This window comes from Octodon degus, unplaced genomic scaffold (assembly GCF_000260255.1).
Source record: "Octodon degus isolate 3935 unplaced genomic scaffold, OctDeg1.0 scaffold00067, whole genome shotgun sequence".
Classification (NCBI taxonomy): Eukaryota; Metazoa; Chordata; class Mammalia; order Rodentia; family Octodontidae; genus Octodon; species Octodon degus.
Genome location: NW_004524643.1, coordinates 5,970,157 through 5,987,299, shown reverse-complemented (window position 1 = coordinate 5,987,299; position 17,143 = coordinate 5,970,157). Strand labels below are relative to the sequence as shown.

The 17,143-nt window shown below is 44.2% G+C and overlaps 2 pseudogenes; both read left to right on the top strand.

The window, feature by feature from the left end:
- The first annotated feature begins 1,849 nt into the window (after window positions 1-1,849).
- Window positions 1,850-2,649, top strand: LOC101576910 (annotated as a pseudogene).
- Window positions 2,650-10,623: 7,974 nt separating this feature from the next.
- LOC101574394 lies at window positions 10,624-11,330 on the top strand (annotated as a pseudogene).
- The last annotated feature ends 5,813 nt before the right edge of the window (window positions 11,331-17,143 follow it).

Here is a 17,143-nt window from a genome sequence, read left to right as displayed (position 1 = left end):
CACACCCACAATCCCAGCAGCACTCGTACCCACAATCCCAGCAGCACTCGCACCCACAATCCCAGCAGCACTCGTACCCACAATCCCAGCAGCACTCGTACCCACAATCCCAGCAGCATTCACACCCACAATCCCAGCAGCATTCACACCACAATCCCAGCAGCATTCACACCCACAATCCCAGCAGCACTCGCACCCACAATCCCAGCAGCACTCACACCCACAATCCCAGTGGATCATGAGTTAATCACAACCACTAGAAGTCCACCCCATGACTGCAGGAAAGTTTAGGGGGACAACTAGACACAAAACATAAATAACATTATCTCAGTTTTGTAGTCTTCATATCTAGAAGTGTGACTTGAGTCTTTTTATATCATCCATGCCTCTACTTAAATTTTTCAAATACATGAAATACAGTTGCACTAAGTTCTTTCTCTAGTTCCAACTGTTGTGTTAGTTCTCAGTTGGTTTAGACTGTTGGCTTCTTTGTCTCATTACGAGTTCTATTTTCCTGTTTCTTTACATTTCTAGAATTATTTTTTTATGGATGCTAGATATTATGAATTTTATCACATTACAGATGGGGTATGTTTATTTTCCTATGAGTATTTTTAAACTGTGTCTTACTTAATTTACTTGGAAATAGTCTAATAATTTCTGGTCTTGCCTTTATGACTCATTAGAAAGCTTCAGAGCAATATTCAATCAAGGGTAATTATTCTCCACTACTGAAGCATGACTTTGAGTATTCTGCTCAATGACCTGTGATTTACACAATTTTCCCTGGGTAGTTGTGGGAACAAGACAATTTCTGGCCCTCTGTGTACATCAAGAACTATTTATTTAGACACTTTGGATGGCTCTTTAACCCAGATTCGGGGAGTTCCTCACACACACATGCATGCGTCCTCTGCTAAAACCCTGACAAAGCAGACCTCGGGGCTTTCTCTCCATGTAGCCTCCCTTTATAGCTTCTCCCGTCCTGCATACTCCAGTTGCCTTTGTCTCCTCAGTCTCTCCGCTCCATCTCAACTCTGGGTTCCCACAGTCTGACCTGGGAACTCCTAGGCAGTGAAATTGGGTAGTCACCAAGATCACCCTTCTTGTTGCCCACATCTCAGGAATCGCTGTCCTTCACTGCTTGATCTCAGTGTCTTTAACATACGACTTCTATGTATTTTGTCTTTTCTTTGTTGGTTCAAGCAGAAGGATCTGTGCCATTAATCCATCCTTTTGCGCAGAAATGGGTTCTCCATTTTTTCCCCCCTTTCTCTTCAATGTGTCTTATACAAGATGGTTCCTTAGGAATTACCTTTAAGGTGACAAAAGGATCACAGTACTCTTCATTGGTCCAAGTCACATTAATAATGTGACTCCATTTAATTAAAAAAAAACCTGATTGACTCATTTAGAAGCCTGAGAAGTCTTTTTTAAAGTACACCACTTAGCTACTGACATACAGAAACTCAAAATCGAGAGGAGTTATGCCCATGCTAGCTTAAAAAAAAAGTTAGCAAGATTAACTACTTTGTCATCCTGTTGAAAACTTGATGTAGCACCGCTCCCTGCAGCCTGCAGGCAAAAAGCAGGGTGGGGTACAGCCTGAAAGGGGCACACAATCCAGTGTGTTCATTCCCTAAACAGAAATTTCAAAAGACTGACTGGTAAATGGATAGTCGTAAATTTATCTGTGATGCTGATCTTCAGAGATCTAGAGCAGAGCTTGAAAGGCAGTAATACAGATGTAATCTTAGCTACAAACAGTGCAAGATGGGGCAGTTTGAACAAGATGAAGATGGAACTGGAGCCGGGCGCAGGCAGTAGACGTGGTTCCCAAGAGCCGAAGATGGCAGTGTACATATACTCAACATCAGTCACCAGTGATAATCTAAGTGGACATGACATGCCGGCCTGGATCAATGAGTCTCTGCAGTTGAATCTGATAGATTCAACAGTTGTGCTCAGCAGCTGCCTATTGTCAGCTTATAGATATGCTCTTCCCTGGCTCCATTGCCTTGAAGAAAGTAAAATTCCAAGCTAAGCTAGAACATGAATAGATCCAGAACTTCAAAATACTACAAGCAAGTTTTAAAAGGATGGGTGTTGATAAAATAATTCCTGTGGATAAATTAGTAAAAGGAAAGTTTCAGGACAATTTTGAATTTGTTCAGTGGTTCAAGAAATTTTTTGATGCAAACTATGATGGAAAAGAGTATGACCCTGTAGCTGCCAGACAAGGTAGGAGACCGCAGGGGCTCCTTCTCTTGTTGCTCCAGCTCTGAATAAACCAAAGAGACCTCTCGGCTTGAGCAGTGCAGCTTGAGAGAAACCCTTTTCAGCCCAGAGAACTACTTCAACTCCTAAGGCTGGCCCAGGGGTGGTGCGGAAGAATCCTCGAGTGGGCAATGGAGATGAGGAGGCTGCTGAACAGATGCTGCAGGTCAGTGTATTGAAACTTACTGTTGAAGACTTGGAGAGAGAGACTTCTACTTTGGAAAGCTAAGGAACATTGAATTGATTTGCCAGGAGAATGAGGGGGAAAATGACCCCGTATTGTGGAGGATTGTGGACATTCTCTATGCCACAGATGAAGGCTTTGTGATACCTGATGAAGGAGGCCCACAGGAGGAACAAGCAGAGTATTAACACCATTGGCCAGCGGAATAACACTGGAATTCTCTCCAAATCATGTGCTTAACTGTAAAATACTCCCTTTTATTATTCTTAGAGGATTCACTGGTTTCTTTTCAGAAGCAAAAAGTGCCTCTTTTTAAGAGTGCACTTTGCAGAAGTTTCACTCCTTTTCCACTAGATTTGAGTTAGGAGCTTTTACCTTGTCACAGAGCAGTATTAACATCTATTCATCTGGGGAACAGAGAGGCTGACAGTGGGGCTTACTATGCAGATGCCAGTCACACTGATTGTGGGAGAAGGTGTGGTTCTGTAATGCACTGAGATGCCAGCCTCAGTAGAGGAATGTAAAGACTAAATGGAATTTTAACCTAATGTGAAATTTTGGCAGAGAATGTGTTAATAAATATATAAATGCCTTAAGAATATTTACAAAAAAAATGGGGCTGGGGAGATGGCTCAGTAGAATAAGCACTTGCCTGGCAAGCACAAGGGCCTGAGTTCAATCCCCGGTTCCACCAAAAAGAAAAATAATAAAAATAAATAAATAAATAAATAAGCAGTGCAAGACGGCAGCTGGAGAACCCAACATTCAAGTCTTCCCTGGAAGTAGCATTTAGCCGTCTTGTGTTCCTGCCTGTGGGCAGTGAGCTGCAGGGCTGGTGGCCCCAAGAGGGCACTGAGCTACCCGTGGCAGCCTGGAACATGTGTGGACACTGGGCTTGGAGAAGACAGCGTTGGGATGGAATCTCAGCGTGGCCAGTCCCTTTGACTGGGAGCTGGACAGATGAGTTAGTCTCTTAGAGCCACAGTTTTCCCAGGTTACCTCCAGTACTGCTGACATTACTACATCTCACACAATAGAGAGTGCCAGTAAGGCTTCCCCTTTTCAGGTTCCATTGAAATCATCCGCCTTCTGTGAGCAAATCTCTCCCACCCACTAGAATACAACATAGTTGCTTAATTTGCAGGGTTGTTATTTTTTACAAATCCATGTTTACCAGCCTCAGGCATCTTAGCTAAATCTGTCTGAAATCTTTTATTTATAGGTCTGATTACTTCTAGGGGTGGTGACTCTCACCTGAGCCATTTCTGTCTTCCTAATTCCACTTTGGCAGATTCGTTCAAGAGGCTGATGGGAAAGATATCCACAACAGTGCTTATTCCATGGCTTTGAGAATTATTTTCTATTTTTTACTGACTATTCCACCAGAAACCCTGAGAGGCTAGGAATATGTATTTTTCATGTTGGTGATAGTAAAAGCTTCTATACTGAAGGAATTATGGTAGGGTTGCTTTGTTTTGTTTTGTTTGGGTACAGGGAATCAAACTCAGGACCTCGTGCTAGCTAGGTAGGTGCTGTGCCGCTGAGCTAAATCCCTGGCCCCTGTAGGGGCTCTTTTGGAAGCAGAAATAAATGATGACTAGGTTAGCAGCAAGCAAATAGTCATGACCTCCAGAAAGCATGCACCTGAACTGAGTCAGAGCCTGAAGGCCAGCAAGCTACAAGCCTGCTGGAAATAACTGCATAGAACCTGAATACATGTAGAGAATCTTTTCTGAAAAATCAGATACAATGAAATTGAGCAGAAGAAGCATAGACTCCTAACAGAGAAACCTCAGTTCAAATCCTGGCTCTTCTATGTCATGAACTAAATTTGCATCACCCTTGAAACTGACACAGTGAAGCCCTTATCCACAACATGACAGTATTTGGAGATCAGGCCTGCGAGGAGATAGTTAATAATGATTTCAGGTTACGTAACATCACAAGCACAAGGCCATAATCCAATACGACTGTCAACCTAATAAGAAGAGGAGAAGCCATAGAAATGCCCCCCCCAGCCCCGCATGTGTATGTACATAGAGAAATGGCCGCGTACGGGCCCACCCAGGGAGCATCTATCTACAAGCAATGACAAGAGTGTCAATAGGATCGAAGCCTGCTCCTGCCTTGATCTTAGACTTCCAGCCCTCGGAACTAAAAGCAAAAAAAACAACAGTTGTTTAAGCCACCTTGTCTATTGAATTGTGTTATGGCAGCTGAGGCTGACTAGATGGTGAAAATGGGTGAATTTGGACAAGTTATTTAACAACAATAGCAGTGATACTGTAGTAACCATTAATGCTCTTCATCAGTCTAGAGAAAATCATCCAAAGTGCTGAGAGGAATACGTAGCTCCCATTGCAGGCCCGGGTCTCTGAGTAGACATGAGGCGGAACAGAGCTCCAGGGACCTAAATATTACATACAACGTTGGAAAATGTAGACCTTTGCTGCTTAAAGACACTGAAAGTTAGGGGCTATTTGTTATTACAGCACAACCAAGATTGTCCTCACTCATACAAATATTCATTGGCTATTGAAATAATTAAATGTTTTAAATTGTCAACTTTCAAGTCTTCATGGGCTTGAAGCTAATGAGTTTAAAAGTGTAAAAAAGATGCAAGTTTTCTACTTTGAATACAGCAACAGAACTTTGAAATGGATCCCTAAGAGAAGCCTCTGCATCAACAACTCTCTTTTTAAAGTTTATTTAGTACAGGTTCTACAGGGTCTTACTACATAGATCCGATTCAGTGATTCTCCTGTTTTCAGCCTCTCAAGTGCTGGGATTACAGGCGTGCACCACCACGCCCAGTCTCAATCGCCATCTCAGCATGCCCCAGTGGTGGGGCCAGCATGGCATGCCAGGAATCAAACCCTGGCCTCTGCTCTCTGCCTAAGCAGACGCTTTAACCCACTGAGCTATCTGGCCAACCCAATAACTCTTTTGATAGAGGAGGTACTTACAGATTTGATGGAAGAAAAAACTCTGAGTGTGCACATGGTGTGTGTGTGTGTGTGTGCATGTGTGTGTGTGTGTAGGACATATGAAAGTGCAGTACATATGACAGAAGGGGTGAGTGTGCAGTGCTGGCTCTCTGAAGGGTGTTCAGGTATAGCTCACCTGACAAAGGGAGTCGGCAGAGGAAGAGGCCGCTGGAGCCACAGGACCTAGGGAAGGACACTTCAGAGAAATCTTAAACATGGAGAACAGAGACTGCTGACTTTCTAAAAACTCTAAGACACACCTAAAACATCTTGCTCTTTCTCTTCTTGTTGCAATTATGCTATGAAGTTGTATCACAGTACAAAAACATGCATTTTTTTCTTCTCGTGGGGTACAATATCATCGAAAGAGTAAGGCTCAGCACAGTGCTCGGCGCATAGCAAGGATTCAACAAACATCTCTTAATTGATTTTTTTTTTCTTTTTTTAATTTTAAGGACGGGTCTACAGGGTGTTCAGGGCCTCACTACGAGATCGGACTTGTAGTGACCCGCCTGTTTACAGCCTCCCAAGAGCTGGGATTACAGGGGAGCGTCTTAATCCATTATGAGCACATGAGTGGGCTTCTGACTCTCAGCTCTCTCTTCCTGTGTAACCTTGTGAGGGTAACTCACCCTGCCTGCGGTTCAGGCTCTACATCTTGGCATAGTTTGCATTTAAACGTGGCACACAGCTTCACAGGGTGGCTTTTCAATAAGAGGAAGATCGTAGTACTTTTCTATGCTGTGGCATAGCTTTCAAAATGACCAGAGTTAATAATCCTCAAGACATGAGGGTACATCCCTGACCTGGAGGGAGCTTTCTCACCCATCACTGTCACAAGGACTATGCTAATAAACATTTGCCCACGGCTTCCTCCTGTTGTTATTTTCATTAGGATCTACTTCAAAGTTTGGCTTCCCTGAGTCAAAGGGAGTGAACAGATGCACGGAAGAATCAACCTGAGAGGGGAGGTAGGAAGAGAGGAGGTAGGAAGAGGCCTAATTATAAGGACTCAAATTCAGCTGATGAACTTCAAAAGATCTGCTTAGGCTTGTGGGTAGCTTCTGCGCAGCGAGTTGTTTTCCAGTGAAAACTTTCCAGGTTTTAAATCAACCTCCCGTCCTCCGTCTCACCGCTCTTCCCATCGTCTGGACTTAGCCGCACTACCTCTGGGGCGACTTCAATGCCTTATTAGCGACTGATAGCATCTAGAGCGGTGTGGCTGGCTGGGGTGCGGGTTAATCATTTCCTGTGCAGTGTGTGGGCCTGCCCTTGCCTCTCAGAAGTGCTGGGTTCCTTTGCGCACCTCTCTACTCCAGCTTTTCTCCGTGATTTGTCATCTAAGTCGGGGAGCCCAATTTGAGTTACAGGGGCCTGCCCCTTAGCTCAGCTGTTTAAGTGGCTGCTTCAAAAAAGCTGTCAGCCTCAGGTTGCTGTGGCTCGATCCCCACAACTCCAGCCAGCCAAACACGCCCTGAAGGCAGCCAAATAAATAAATAAATAAATAAATATCCTTCCGCCATTTTTGGGGGGCCTGCCCATAAGCGCAGTTGTTTCAGTGCCTGCTTAAACAAAGCAGTAAGGCTCAAGATGCTCTGGTTCGAACCCAGTCTCTCCCAGGAAACCAGAGATGCCCTCAAGGCATCTTCAGACCGCCCCCCCCCAAAAAAAAAAAAAAAATCCTTCTGCCAATTTGAGTTACAGCAAAAGAAGGTAAAATCCAGAAAGCCACCATAGCAATAGATGGTGTTTCTAAGAGCGAGCTGGAAGCATACAGAACTCTTCTGGGAACCAAGTGCCTGTTGCAGTTTGCACATATGTGTTTGTATCCAGATTTTTACTCCCCAGTATATTCATTTTATTTAATAATAATTCAGGATTAAAAGCAAATTAGTGGGCTGGGGAGATGGCTCTGTAGAAAAAGCGCTACCCTGGCAAGTGCAAGGGCCTGAGTTCAATCCCCAGTTCTGCCAAAAAAAAAAAAAAAAAAAACTAACTCATGATCTACTTTCCAAATTTTTTTCTTGCATCATCACCTGCAGTCCATTCAGTGCTGTCATCTCTCAGCGCCTAAGCTACCCCCGCATCAGTCCATGTTTCTCAGTCTCCTCCGCCACACACTGGCTCAAGCCACCATCACTTTGTCTGGACTCTTTGGTGATGGGGCTTCTTGGTGTCTCCTGAGCTACCTGGATAGACCCCTCAAAGCAAAGACCCTGCGCCCACTGTTAATGCCTGCTCAGTCTCACAGCTGCAGATAGCCACCAGCCCCAGGGTCATGCCCTTCCTGGGGCATCCCATACCACAGTGGCAACTTAAAAACATGGTCATGTCAGCCAGTTGTGGCACAAGTTTAACTGTCAGGCCTCCCTAGTTCCCAGCAGGTTTGCTGAAGCATCATCAGCCGGTGCCTGCACCAGGAGGTCCCAGCCAGTGCCACCTCTCATCCACCGCCACTTTTCCGGCCTATGGCAGCTTTGTTGATCTTTCTTCCACTTGAGTGAAACTATGTCAGTTTCTTATTTCCAAACCTCAAGGCTGCCCAACTGCTTCACAGCTAAGGAATAAAACCTTGCACATGGGTGATCCGGTTCTTCCCGCCCTCCCTTTCCTACCTCACTCAGTCCTATCAACTCTCTTAGAGTCCTTGGGTTGCGATAGCAAAGTCTTCAAACTGGGTGGCAAAAAGGAACAGAAATCTATGGTCTCATAGTCATGGAGGCTGAAGATTGGCAACTACAGTGTTGTAGATCTGAGCTTCCTCAGAAACCTGTGGGAAATCCTACCTGGTGGCCTACTAGCTTTGGGTGGCTTACCAGCAGCCCTTGGAGCCCTGGTTTGTAGGCGTGTGGTTTGCATCTCACATTACCATGTGCCACTCTCTGTATTTCTGTGCTCATGTGACTTCCTCCTAATGACATCTGCTGTCATACTGGATTAGAGGCCCATCCTCCTTCAGTGTGTGGCATCTTAGTTAATCTTATCTTTGATGACCCTATTTGCAAATAAGGTCAGGGCTGTGGTTTGAGTATGCTCACCCAAGGCTTGTGTATTGCAAGCGTGGTCCTCATTGTCATGGTATTGAGAGGTAGTGGGAGCTTTAGAAGGTAAAGTCTAGAGGAAGCTCATTATTGGTCTTTCTCTATCTTTTTCTAGTTTTCTGTTTGCCAACTGATCTCTCTCTCTCCCTCCCTCCCTCCTTTCTGACATCTTCCCACTGTGATAGCATCCCCCATGAGGTTCTTAGCACAGCCAAGTTGATACCAGCACCATGTCCTCAAATCTTCAGAACTGTGAATGAAAGAATGAAATAAACTTTCTTTATAATGTACACAGCCTTGAGGAGTTTGTTATTGCACTGGAAGAGACTGATGCTATCATATTCTGAGGTACAAGAGGTTAGGATTTCAATATAACTGTTTTGGAGGACATGGTTCAACCCATAGCACTGGTATTCATTGGGTCCCTGGAGCACACCATTCTCATCCTGCTTTGGATCTTTTCTGTATCTTGCCCTAAATTTTTCATCCCCTCCCCAGCCCATTTGTTCCTATCTAAGACCTTGTCCTCTCAAGCTCTGTTAAAATCTCATTCTCCTCAGTCAGGCTGTTCTACCCTGCTCTTGCCTTGAGCTAACTCAGCTCTTCCCACCCACTGCACCCTATATTTTCTTTCTCAGTGTTTACCATCACTTGTAATTACAGATTTTTATGAAAATCTTTTAATCATGGTTGACACATGCTTATGTGCCCCCGCACTAGTGCAGAAGATCCTTAAGGGCAGAAAGGTTGTCCCTGGACACCACTGTCGTCAATGCTGAGCCGGGAGCCCAGCACACACTAGGTGCTTAGTAGGTAGTTATTAAATGAGCAATTTCAGAAAACTATTGTTGACTGTTAGGTTTTATCTCTCCTCACAGTTTTGAAGTTGTGCCTGCTCTTGTCTTCAGGAGATGTAGCATTCTGCTGACCCAATCAAGACAGCAACTTATAGAGGAAATAGGGGGAGAGAGGGGGAGTGAGAAAGCTGTGGACAATGGTTGAAATAGATTCCTAAGATATTCATGTGAAATAGAACCTATCCCTAGCAGATAAACCTGTTTGCATCAGTCCACCAAAATTCTTTCCTATCCAGTGTGGAGGGTGGACCAGGACTAAAGTATTTGCCTGAATTGTGAACTTTCTTATAATCAGGCCTTGACAAAAATCCAAGCTTCTCACGGGGACCACACCAGGAAGCTCGATGACTAGCAAGAGGCAGCGTGCAATCCCTCACATTGCTGACTCAAACAGGAGAGGCTGTCTCAGCCATGCTGTGAAGAGCAATGCAAATGCTCAAATACATGGCAGTAACTACAGAAGGTAGGATTGGGGGAAGTAGAGAAGATCTATTTAAGAGGGCTTTTATCTCCCTTTGTCATGAGCCATGGCTACTGTCACTCTCCGCGTGCCCCCCGCCATGGGACAGACATTTATCCAGCCCGAATGTTGCTGCAGGTGTTTCCCATGAGAGGGGCCCCACCTTGCTGTAGTGCTGCACAATGGACCTTTGGCAAAAAGTAGGCCTCATAAGAGCCATTCATATCGTGAATTCTTTAACAATGTCCATCTTTGGTACCTCCCCAAGTCCACCGCTTTCCTCATAGAACAACTCTGGAAGACCAGACTTTGTAACAGAGAGAACATAAAGAGAATTTCCAAGGTGGAATCTAGTCCTAGCAGTCACAATTCAGGCAGCAAGATGACAGCTTTGCAGCCAAGGCCACCACTCCCTCGAGAGGTGGCTTTCCCAGTTCTGCTGTCTCCCTCTTGAGCTGTGAGAGTCTAAGCTGCAGGATCTGGCCCTGTGAGCACATCCGGGTCCCTTCTCATCCTGGAGCAGGTGCACCTGTGCTAGAAGGAAGAGGAATGAAGCAGGCGGAGTCAGGGCCCAGGAAACAGCAGGGGATTGAGCCGTTTTATCAAAGACAGATTAATCTAAATATAATCTAAATATTGGGCTTAATCTTAAATTGAGCTTCAGTTTGGATGGTGAAATTGACCCTTTGCTGATAGCTGGGTGTGGGCTCGGGAGAAAGGCTATATAGAGAGTGGTTGGAAATGGAATCCTGGCCCTGAGTAGGCCTCTGAGGAGATGAATCCAGTGCATATCCGAACCATCAGAACCGCCACCACGATGGTGGGCAAGAGCAGCAAGATGCTGCAGCACACTGACTACAGGATGAGGCACGTCCTGCGATACAGCCAGGTCTTCATCAGCACCTTCAAGGCTATCGACAAGCATATGAGCTTGATCCTCTGTGACTGTGATGAATTCAGGAAGATCAAGCCAAAGAGCTCTAAGCAAGCAAAAAGGGAAGAGAAACGGGTCCTTGGTCTGGTGCTGCTGCGAGGAGAGAACCTTGTCTCTTTGACAGTGGAAGGACCTCCTCCCAAAGATACTGGCATTGCCCCAGTGTCACTTGCCAGAGCTGCTGGGGCCCAGGAATTGGTAGGGCTGTGGGTAGAGGAATCCCAGCTGGTGCTCCCATGCCACAGGCTCCTGCAGGACTTGCTGGGCCAGGCCGAGGGGTTGGTGGGCCATCCCAGCAGGTGACGACCCCACAAGGAAGAGGCACTGTTGCTGCTGCTGTAGCTGCTGCCATAGCTAACTTGCAGGGGGCCTGACCCAGTACCAGCCTGGCCGTGGGGGTCCTCCTCCACCTATGGGCGAGGGGCACTCCCTCCAGGAATGATGGGCCCTCCTCCTGGCATGCAACCACCCATGGGTCCCCCAGGGGGATCCTTCCTGGATAAGGGACTCCTATGGGCATGCCCCCTCCAGGAATGTGGGTCCCTCCCCCAGAGTCCCCTCCCTCAGGAATGCACCCACCAAGGCCCTAGACTCATCTTGATCCTCCTCTTCTCCCTACCTGTTTCCTGTGAGGCTGTACATAGTCCCTTTTTTTCCTTGTGGCCTATGAAACTGGTCTATAATAAACTCTTTTAAGAGAATATTATAAAATGAAAGAAAGAAAGAAAGGCTATACATAGCCCATGGGGCATAACACCAATTTTGTCATAATGATGCATTATTATGGTCATATAATACCCATGTTTATTCTTTAGACTATTTCTAGTGATTATTATTAATTTTAAAAGTTTTATTACATTAAACAATGAGTACTCAGCAGGAAAAAAGTCAAAAAATAAAGTAATGAATTTTTAATATCTATTAAGTGTTTATAAAAAAGCATTAGGAGCCGGGGACATGGCTCAGTAGAATAAGCGCTTGGCTGGCAAGTGCAAGAGTCTGAGTTCAATAAACAGTTCCGCCAAAAAAAAAAAAAAAAAAAAAAGGGGGGGGGAAGCATGAAAATGTTTAAAATCAAACTTTTTTTGAGATTGAGCATGGTGGCAAGTGCCTGTAATCCCAGCTCTGGGGAGGCTGAAAACAGGAGGATCACTACAATCCCAAGCTGCATAGTGAGACCCTGTACCAAATACATAAATCACACACACACACACACACACACACACACACACACAACCATTGTCCAATGTCTTGTGTTTCAAGTGACATCATAATTGCTGCATGACCTATCAACATCTCCTCTATCTTTGGTGTTTGGTAGAAAGTTTCCATTTTACAGAGATTTCCCCTTCAACATTTTCATCGTGGTACAATGTTGACATCAACAGTATCAGTTTTCTTTTCTTTGCCATATATTAAGCCAATATTATATCTTTCTAAAACCCGAAGGTTGTACTATGCATTGGTCTGTTTTGAAATTAAATTTCATTTGCAATTTCTGCTTTTATTCTTGTATACAATTCCTATGCTGGTTAACTTAGCAAATGTAACATCAGTTGGAAACTGGTAAACCAAGTGTCAAATGTCCTAGTCCCATTAGTTTGGGAGCTAGAAGCAACAAATCTGTTCACAACACCATTCTATTTATTACTATGTAAATAAGGACTTGGTGGCTGGGTTCCAAGATAAATTTCTAAATGGAAAGCATAATAAGTCTTTGCATCCACATATTTTGAAGGTTTGGCCAGCATATACTGCCTACAGCTACAGGGACTGTGACATGCTGCAAAATGTTCATCAGTGGTCAGATATTCAGATAGTGCCTAAATTGCTTGACAATTACCCACAAGCCTCTCAAACCATGAGTGGCCAACAGTCATATTATCAGTTCTGTTTGTTTCTTAGGAGGTGATTTTGTTATCAAACCTAAGGCAATTGTGAAGGAAACCAGATCTCCTCGGTGTCACTGTTATTCTACCTCAAGCTTACACCCATTGCTTTTCCCTAAGTCTTTTACATTCTTGCAATTACTGATGGAAAGCCCTGGTAAGTACAGTGGACCTATGAATCCTTTCAGTTCAGCTAGTGAGGTGTCATAATAAATATTTTTTGACTATGATTATTGGTGTATACAGAATATGTTACTTGTATTTCAGCATTTGTATATTTCACAACATCTTGTGGAATTTCATCTCTTGCAAACAATTGCAACACTGAATAGCTGTGCTGCCATTCTGTCCAATAGGTTTCACCCCTACCAAGATCTTGAAGATATCTTCAGACCTAGTTCTAACATTGCATCCTTCCATTTAGTTGTGTGACCTTTTTTTTTTTTTTTTTTTTTTTTTTTTTTTTACTACTTCTACTAGTCAGATGTGTACTCACATTGCTGCTTTCTTTGTCATCTAAATCAAGGAGATCTGCATTCCCTGTATCTGTATCAGTCAATTCATGCTCCATTTCACTTTCACGAAAACTTTGGCTTACATGGTCAATGTAAAAGTCATTATCACCTTCACCATCCATGCATAAATAATCTCATGATTCACTTTTGGCCTCCTCCAAAGCTTGCAAATCTGGTTTCTCTTGTGCCATTGTACTGAATTGGGATACTTCTGCCAGAAAAATCAAAAGAAAACTTTTTAAAAACACCATAAATGTTAAATGAACAAAAATGTAGCAATGAGCATTTCATAGGTAAAACACCTGTTGCTGCTTCCATTCTCCTGTACACACCTTGCCATTCATCTGACAAGGGCTGAATGCACAAATGGGCATTTGCTTTCCCTAGGTGCTGCTAATGTGAGTCTTACACACATTGCATTTATGGAAAAGTATATGTTTACAGAACAGAAGAGTGGTATGGGTGTATTTTACCCCCTGTGATGCTCAGGTAAATATATGCAAGACCTGCTTGATGGAGCATTATGTGGGTAAAAAACCCAGTTTGACACTTTTGCACGTATGCACATATCTTGCAGTTCATCATCCATCATAAGTGGGTAAACATGAAGAGTGTTTCCTGTGTCCCCCAGGCATAGCTAATGAAACACACAGCCAACTACTATTATGCTGAAGTACAAATTTACAGTAGAAAAGTATGGGATGGGTTATATCCCAGTGTTATCTCACACAGGTTTTAATGTAGAAAAACACACAAAGTATGCTTTCTGTAGGCATCCAAATATATGGCATGAATTGTAGGCATCCCCTCCAGATTCTCATCTCAATCCAAGATGTCAATATTCGTAATCCCAAAGATATGTTATTGGAATCCCACCAAGTTAATTCCAATATACCATTTCCAGTGCAACCCATGGCAAAAGTAAAGACACTAAAACATCTCAATAAAAGTATGGGAAAAAAGTGATATTATGCTCTAAAAAAAATAAATTAAAATACAAAAAAGAAGACACTAAAACATATTTATGATTACTGGGGAGCCAAGGGGCCCTAAGTCCAGCCATGAAGATGGCTTTGGCTTTCCAGAACGAAGAGGCTAACCCAGGGCCACACCCAGTTTTATTCAGTGGAGGAGTGGCTTGAGGAGGAATGACTGAGAATTGTGGGAAGTAGGTGAGTACTGTGAGCCGAGCTAGGTGGGTGGCCTAAATTTACCTCTGCAATATGCAGAGAGGATATGCAGAGAAAGTAATCTGCATTATGCTATTGAGATAGTATCTAATGTTTTGGAGGGTCTGGTGCTTCAGCTGTGATGTAATCTTTCAAGCCCAGAAAGTCATAGCTTTTATCTCAAGGCTTGATCCCACCTGGCAGTGCAGCACATTGGCTCTTCATCCTGTCTTGACCTGGCTGACATTAAGGAGCAGCAGGTGTAGGTTACCAAGGAAACACACACATACCACCTTCAAAGACTAACACCCTCAGCTAGACCAATATACATTGCTTAAGGCCAGTTGGAAGGATAAACAGACGTCCTAGCCAGTTCTGTACATTTCAGTACGAGGAAATAGGGTCAGGCTCAGTCAGAATGGAGACCACTGCTCTTCTTTCAAGGAGAGTTGCTCAGGTGGTCCTCCCCAATGAATATTGTACTTCTAATCCACATGAACAAAATGATCATAAAAATCACCCATTGGAAATCTCAGCAGTGTTTTAACAATTAGACAGTCAGTTACTATAGGGCTGATGGGGTTTCCACACCTAAGTCTCCACAAATAGGCCCACTGCAGCCTTTGCAACTGTAGAAAATCTAGGAGGAAATTCAATCAGTGAACCAGGAGGGTGGGTTCTCCCAGCAGTAACTGTGCTCCTCATTCAGATGAGAGGTGCTCACACCAGCCTTCGGTCAAGCCTACCATTCAAAGGGCAGCTCAGCTGGTCTGCCCACATGGCACCAGGTGACTTCCTAAAGAGGGGCTCTGCCCACTTGTGCCCTTCCTTTGGCAATGCCTGGAGGGATGCATCAACAAAAAGGCTTGTTTAAATGACTAAGTTCATAATATATGATGAACCATACTCACATTGCAAAACTGTTCATTTAAGGATAAATATAGTTCCAGCAGGAAAAAATAGTACACAATTAAAACAACCCCATGAATCTGGTGTTCATACCTTTTCCTTCTCCACTAGCATAAGCTAACGTGGTCATGGCAGGTTTTTTTGCCTGTTCTACATGTCCCTTTCAATTCATTCTCCTAGATCTACCATTTATTTTTCACATGCTGGCTGGGACATGTACCCCACCTTCCCACCCGGTCCACAACACACATTATTTCACCTATAAAGACTAAAACAGTGATAGCCAGTGAGTTTTGGCCATTTTGCCTACAAAGTCTTCACCTTCTACAATTCTTGACATCCCTGTTCTTTCTAATGGCCCACGGGTTTTCACAACAAACTGTGATTCTCTTTTTGTGAAAAGTTGTTACTTGGCCAAGTGCCTACAGTGGAAAATTAATGAAACAATCTTTATATAGTGCTAAAGTGATGGGTTTTCTACCCCTTTAACAGTGAAGAAAGAGGTCAATCCATAGCTAGATGCCTCCACTGTCAAACTTGTTTTTATCCTGAAAGGTGTGTATGTCATACCATCAAGTATTCTGTCAGTCGTTGCTGTGGTTTGTGTCTAGCTGTCCCCCCAAAGTCTCATGCAGTCATGGGGAGGACTTCTAGAGTTTGTGGTTAACTCATGATCCACTGGGATTATGGGTGTGAGTGCTGCTGGGATTATGAGTGTGAGTGCTACACCCAGCCTGGGGCAGACAGCCTGAATGCAACTTAAGGGAGACAGACCTGCTCTCTGCAGCCATTGTTGCTGCTGCCCCTCCCTTTGCTCTCTGCTCTTTGCTGCCGCCTTGAAAGGTTGCCCTCTGCCACGTGCTGCTCTGTCTTGGAGTCAGCTGAGTACAGATAAAACCTTCAGTAACCATGAGCTAAATAAACCTTTGCTTCCCTAATTTTGAGTGTCAGGTATTTGTCCCAGCAACAAGAGAAGAGTAACTCAGACAGTCGTGAAACAGGGCTTTATGATTTCCCACTTGCCTGCTTGATGTTTTCTTTTCTTAGTTTGTAATTCTCTTGGCATACATAAACAAAACCCATGCTTACTTCTGTACACTCACCTACATCCTCACTGTTAACAATCTCTACAAGATAGTAAACCAGATCTCTAGAAAATTCCTTGGGCACAGGGATGTTGCTTTATACTTTCTTTGATCCTTCAGTGCTCAGCAAAAATAGCTCTTACTTTGACTTGAGATCACTTCATATCCACTTGGCATTTGGTACCTAGCCAGTATTTGCTAAGTGCTTCCAATAGGCCTACGCCTTTCTTATACATGGTCTTATTTAGCCTTCCCAGCACCATAGGAATTGTGGGCTATAGTATAATCTCAGCTTTACAGTGTTGTCACTGATTGCAAGAAGTTAAGTGACTCCCCCAATCACTCAGCTAGCAGGATGCAAAGCTGGATGAAGGGCCCACTCTCTGGTGTGGTGCGCAGCGTGACCTTCCCACCCCACAGCTGTCTTACAGCAGCAGGTCTTGCCTTAAAGGTGAGCTTCAAGACCCAGAGACTGGTCTATCCAGAGGAAGCCCTTGAGTGGAGAGGCACAAGCTCAGCTTCATGAATCTGGGCCTGGAGATCCCAACCCATGTCTGGCACTAGCCCAGCAGGCTTCCAGGTCTCTGACTGCATTAGAATACAGGTTACCAAAGTAGTTTCTGATGTGCATGGCTGGGCAATATGGGCTCATTTCATAATTCCTACCAGAATAGAGGTGCAGAGAGGGACAAGGTATGGTTTTGTTACAGCTGAGTGGGCCAAAAATACTCCAGGCTCTTCTTGAGTACCAAGGCAAGAATTGCCCCGCACCTACTCTGGACTAGTAGCTAGGTTCATTGAATATCACCAGAAAGGCAGCAGCAGGAACAGGGAAA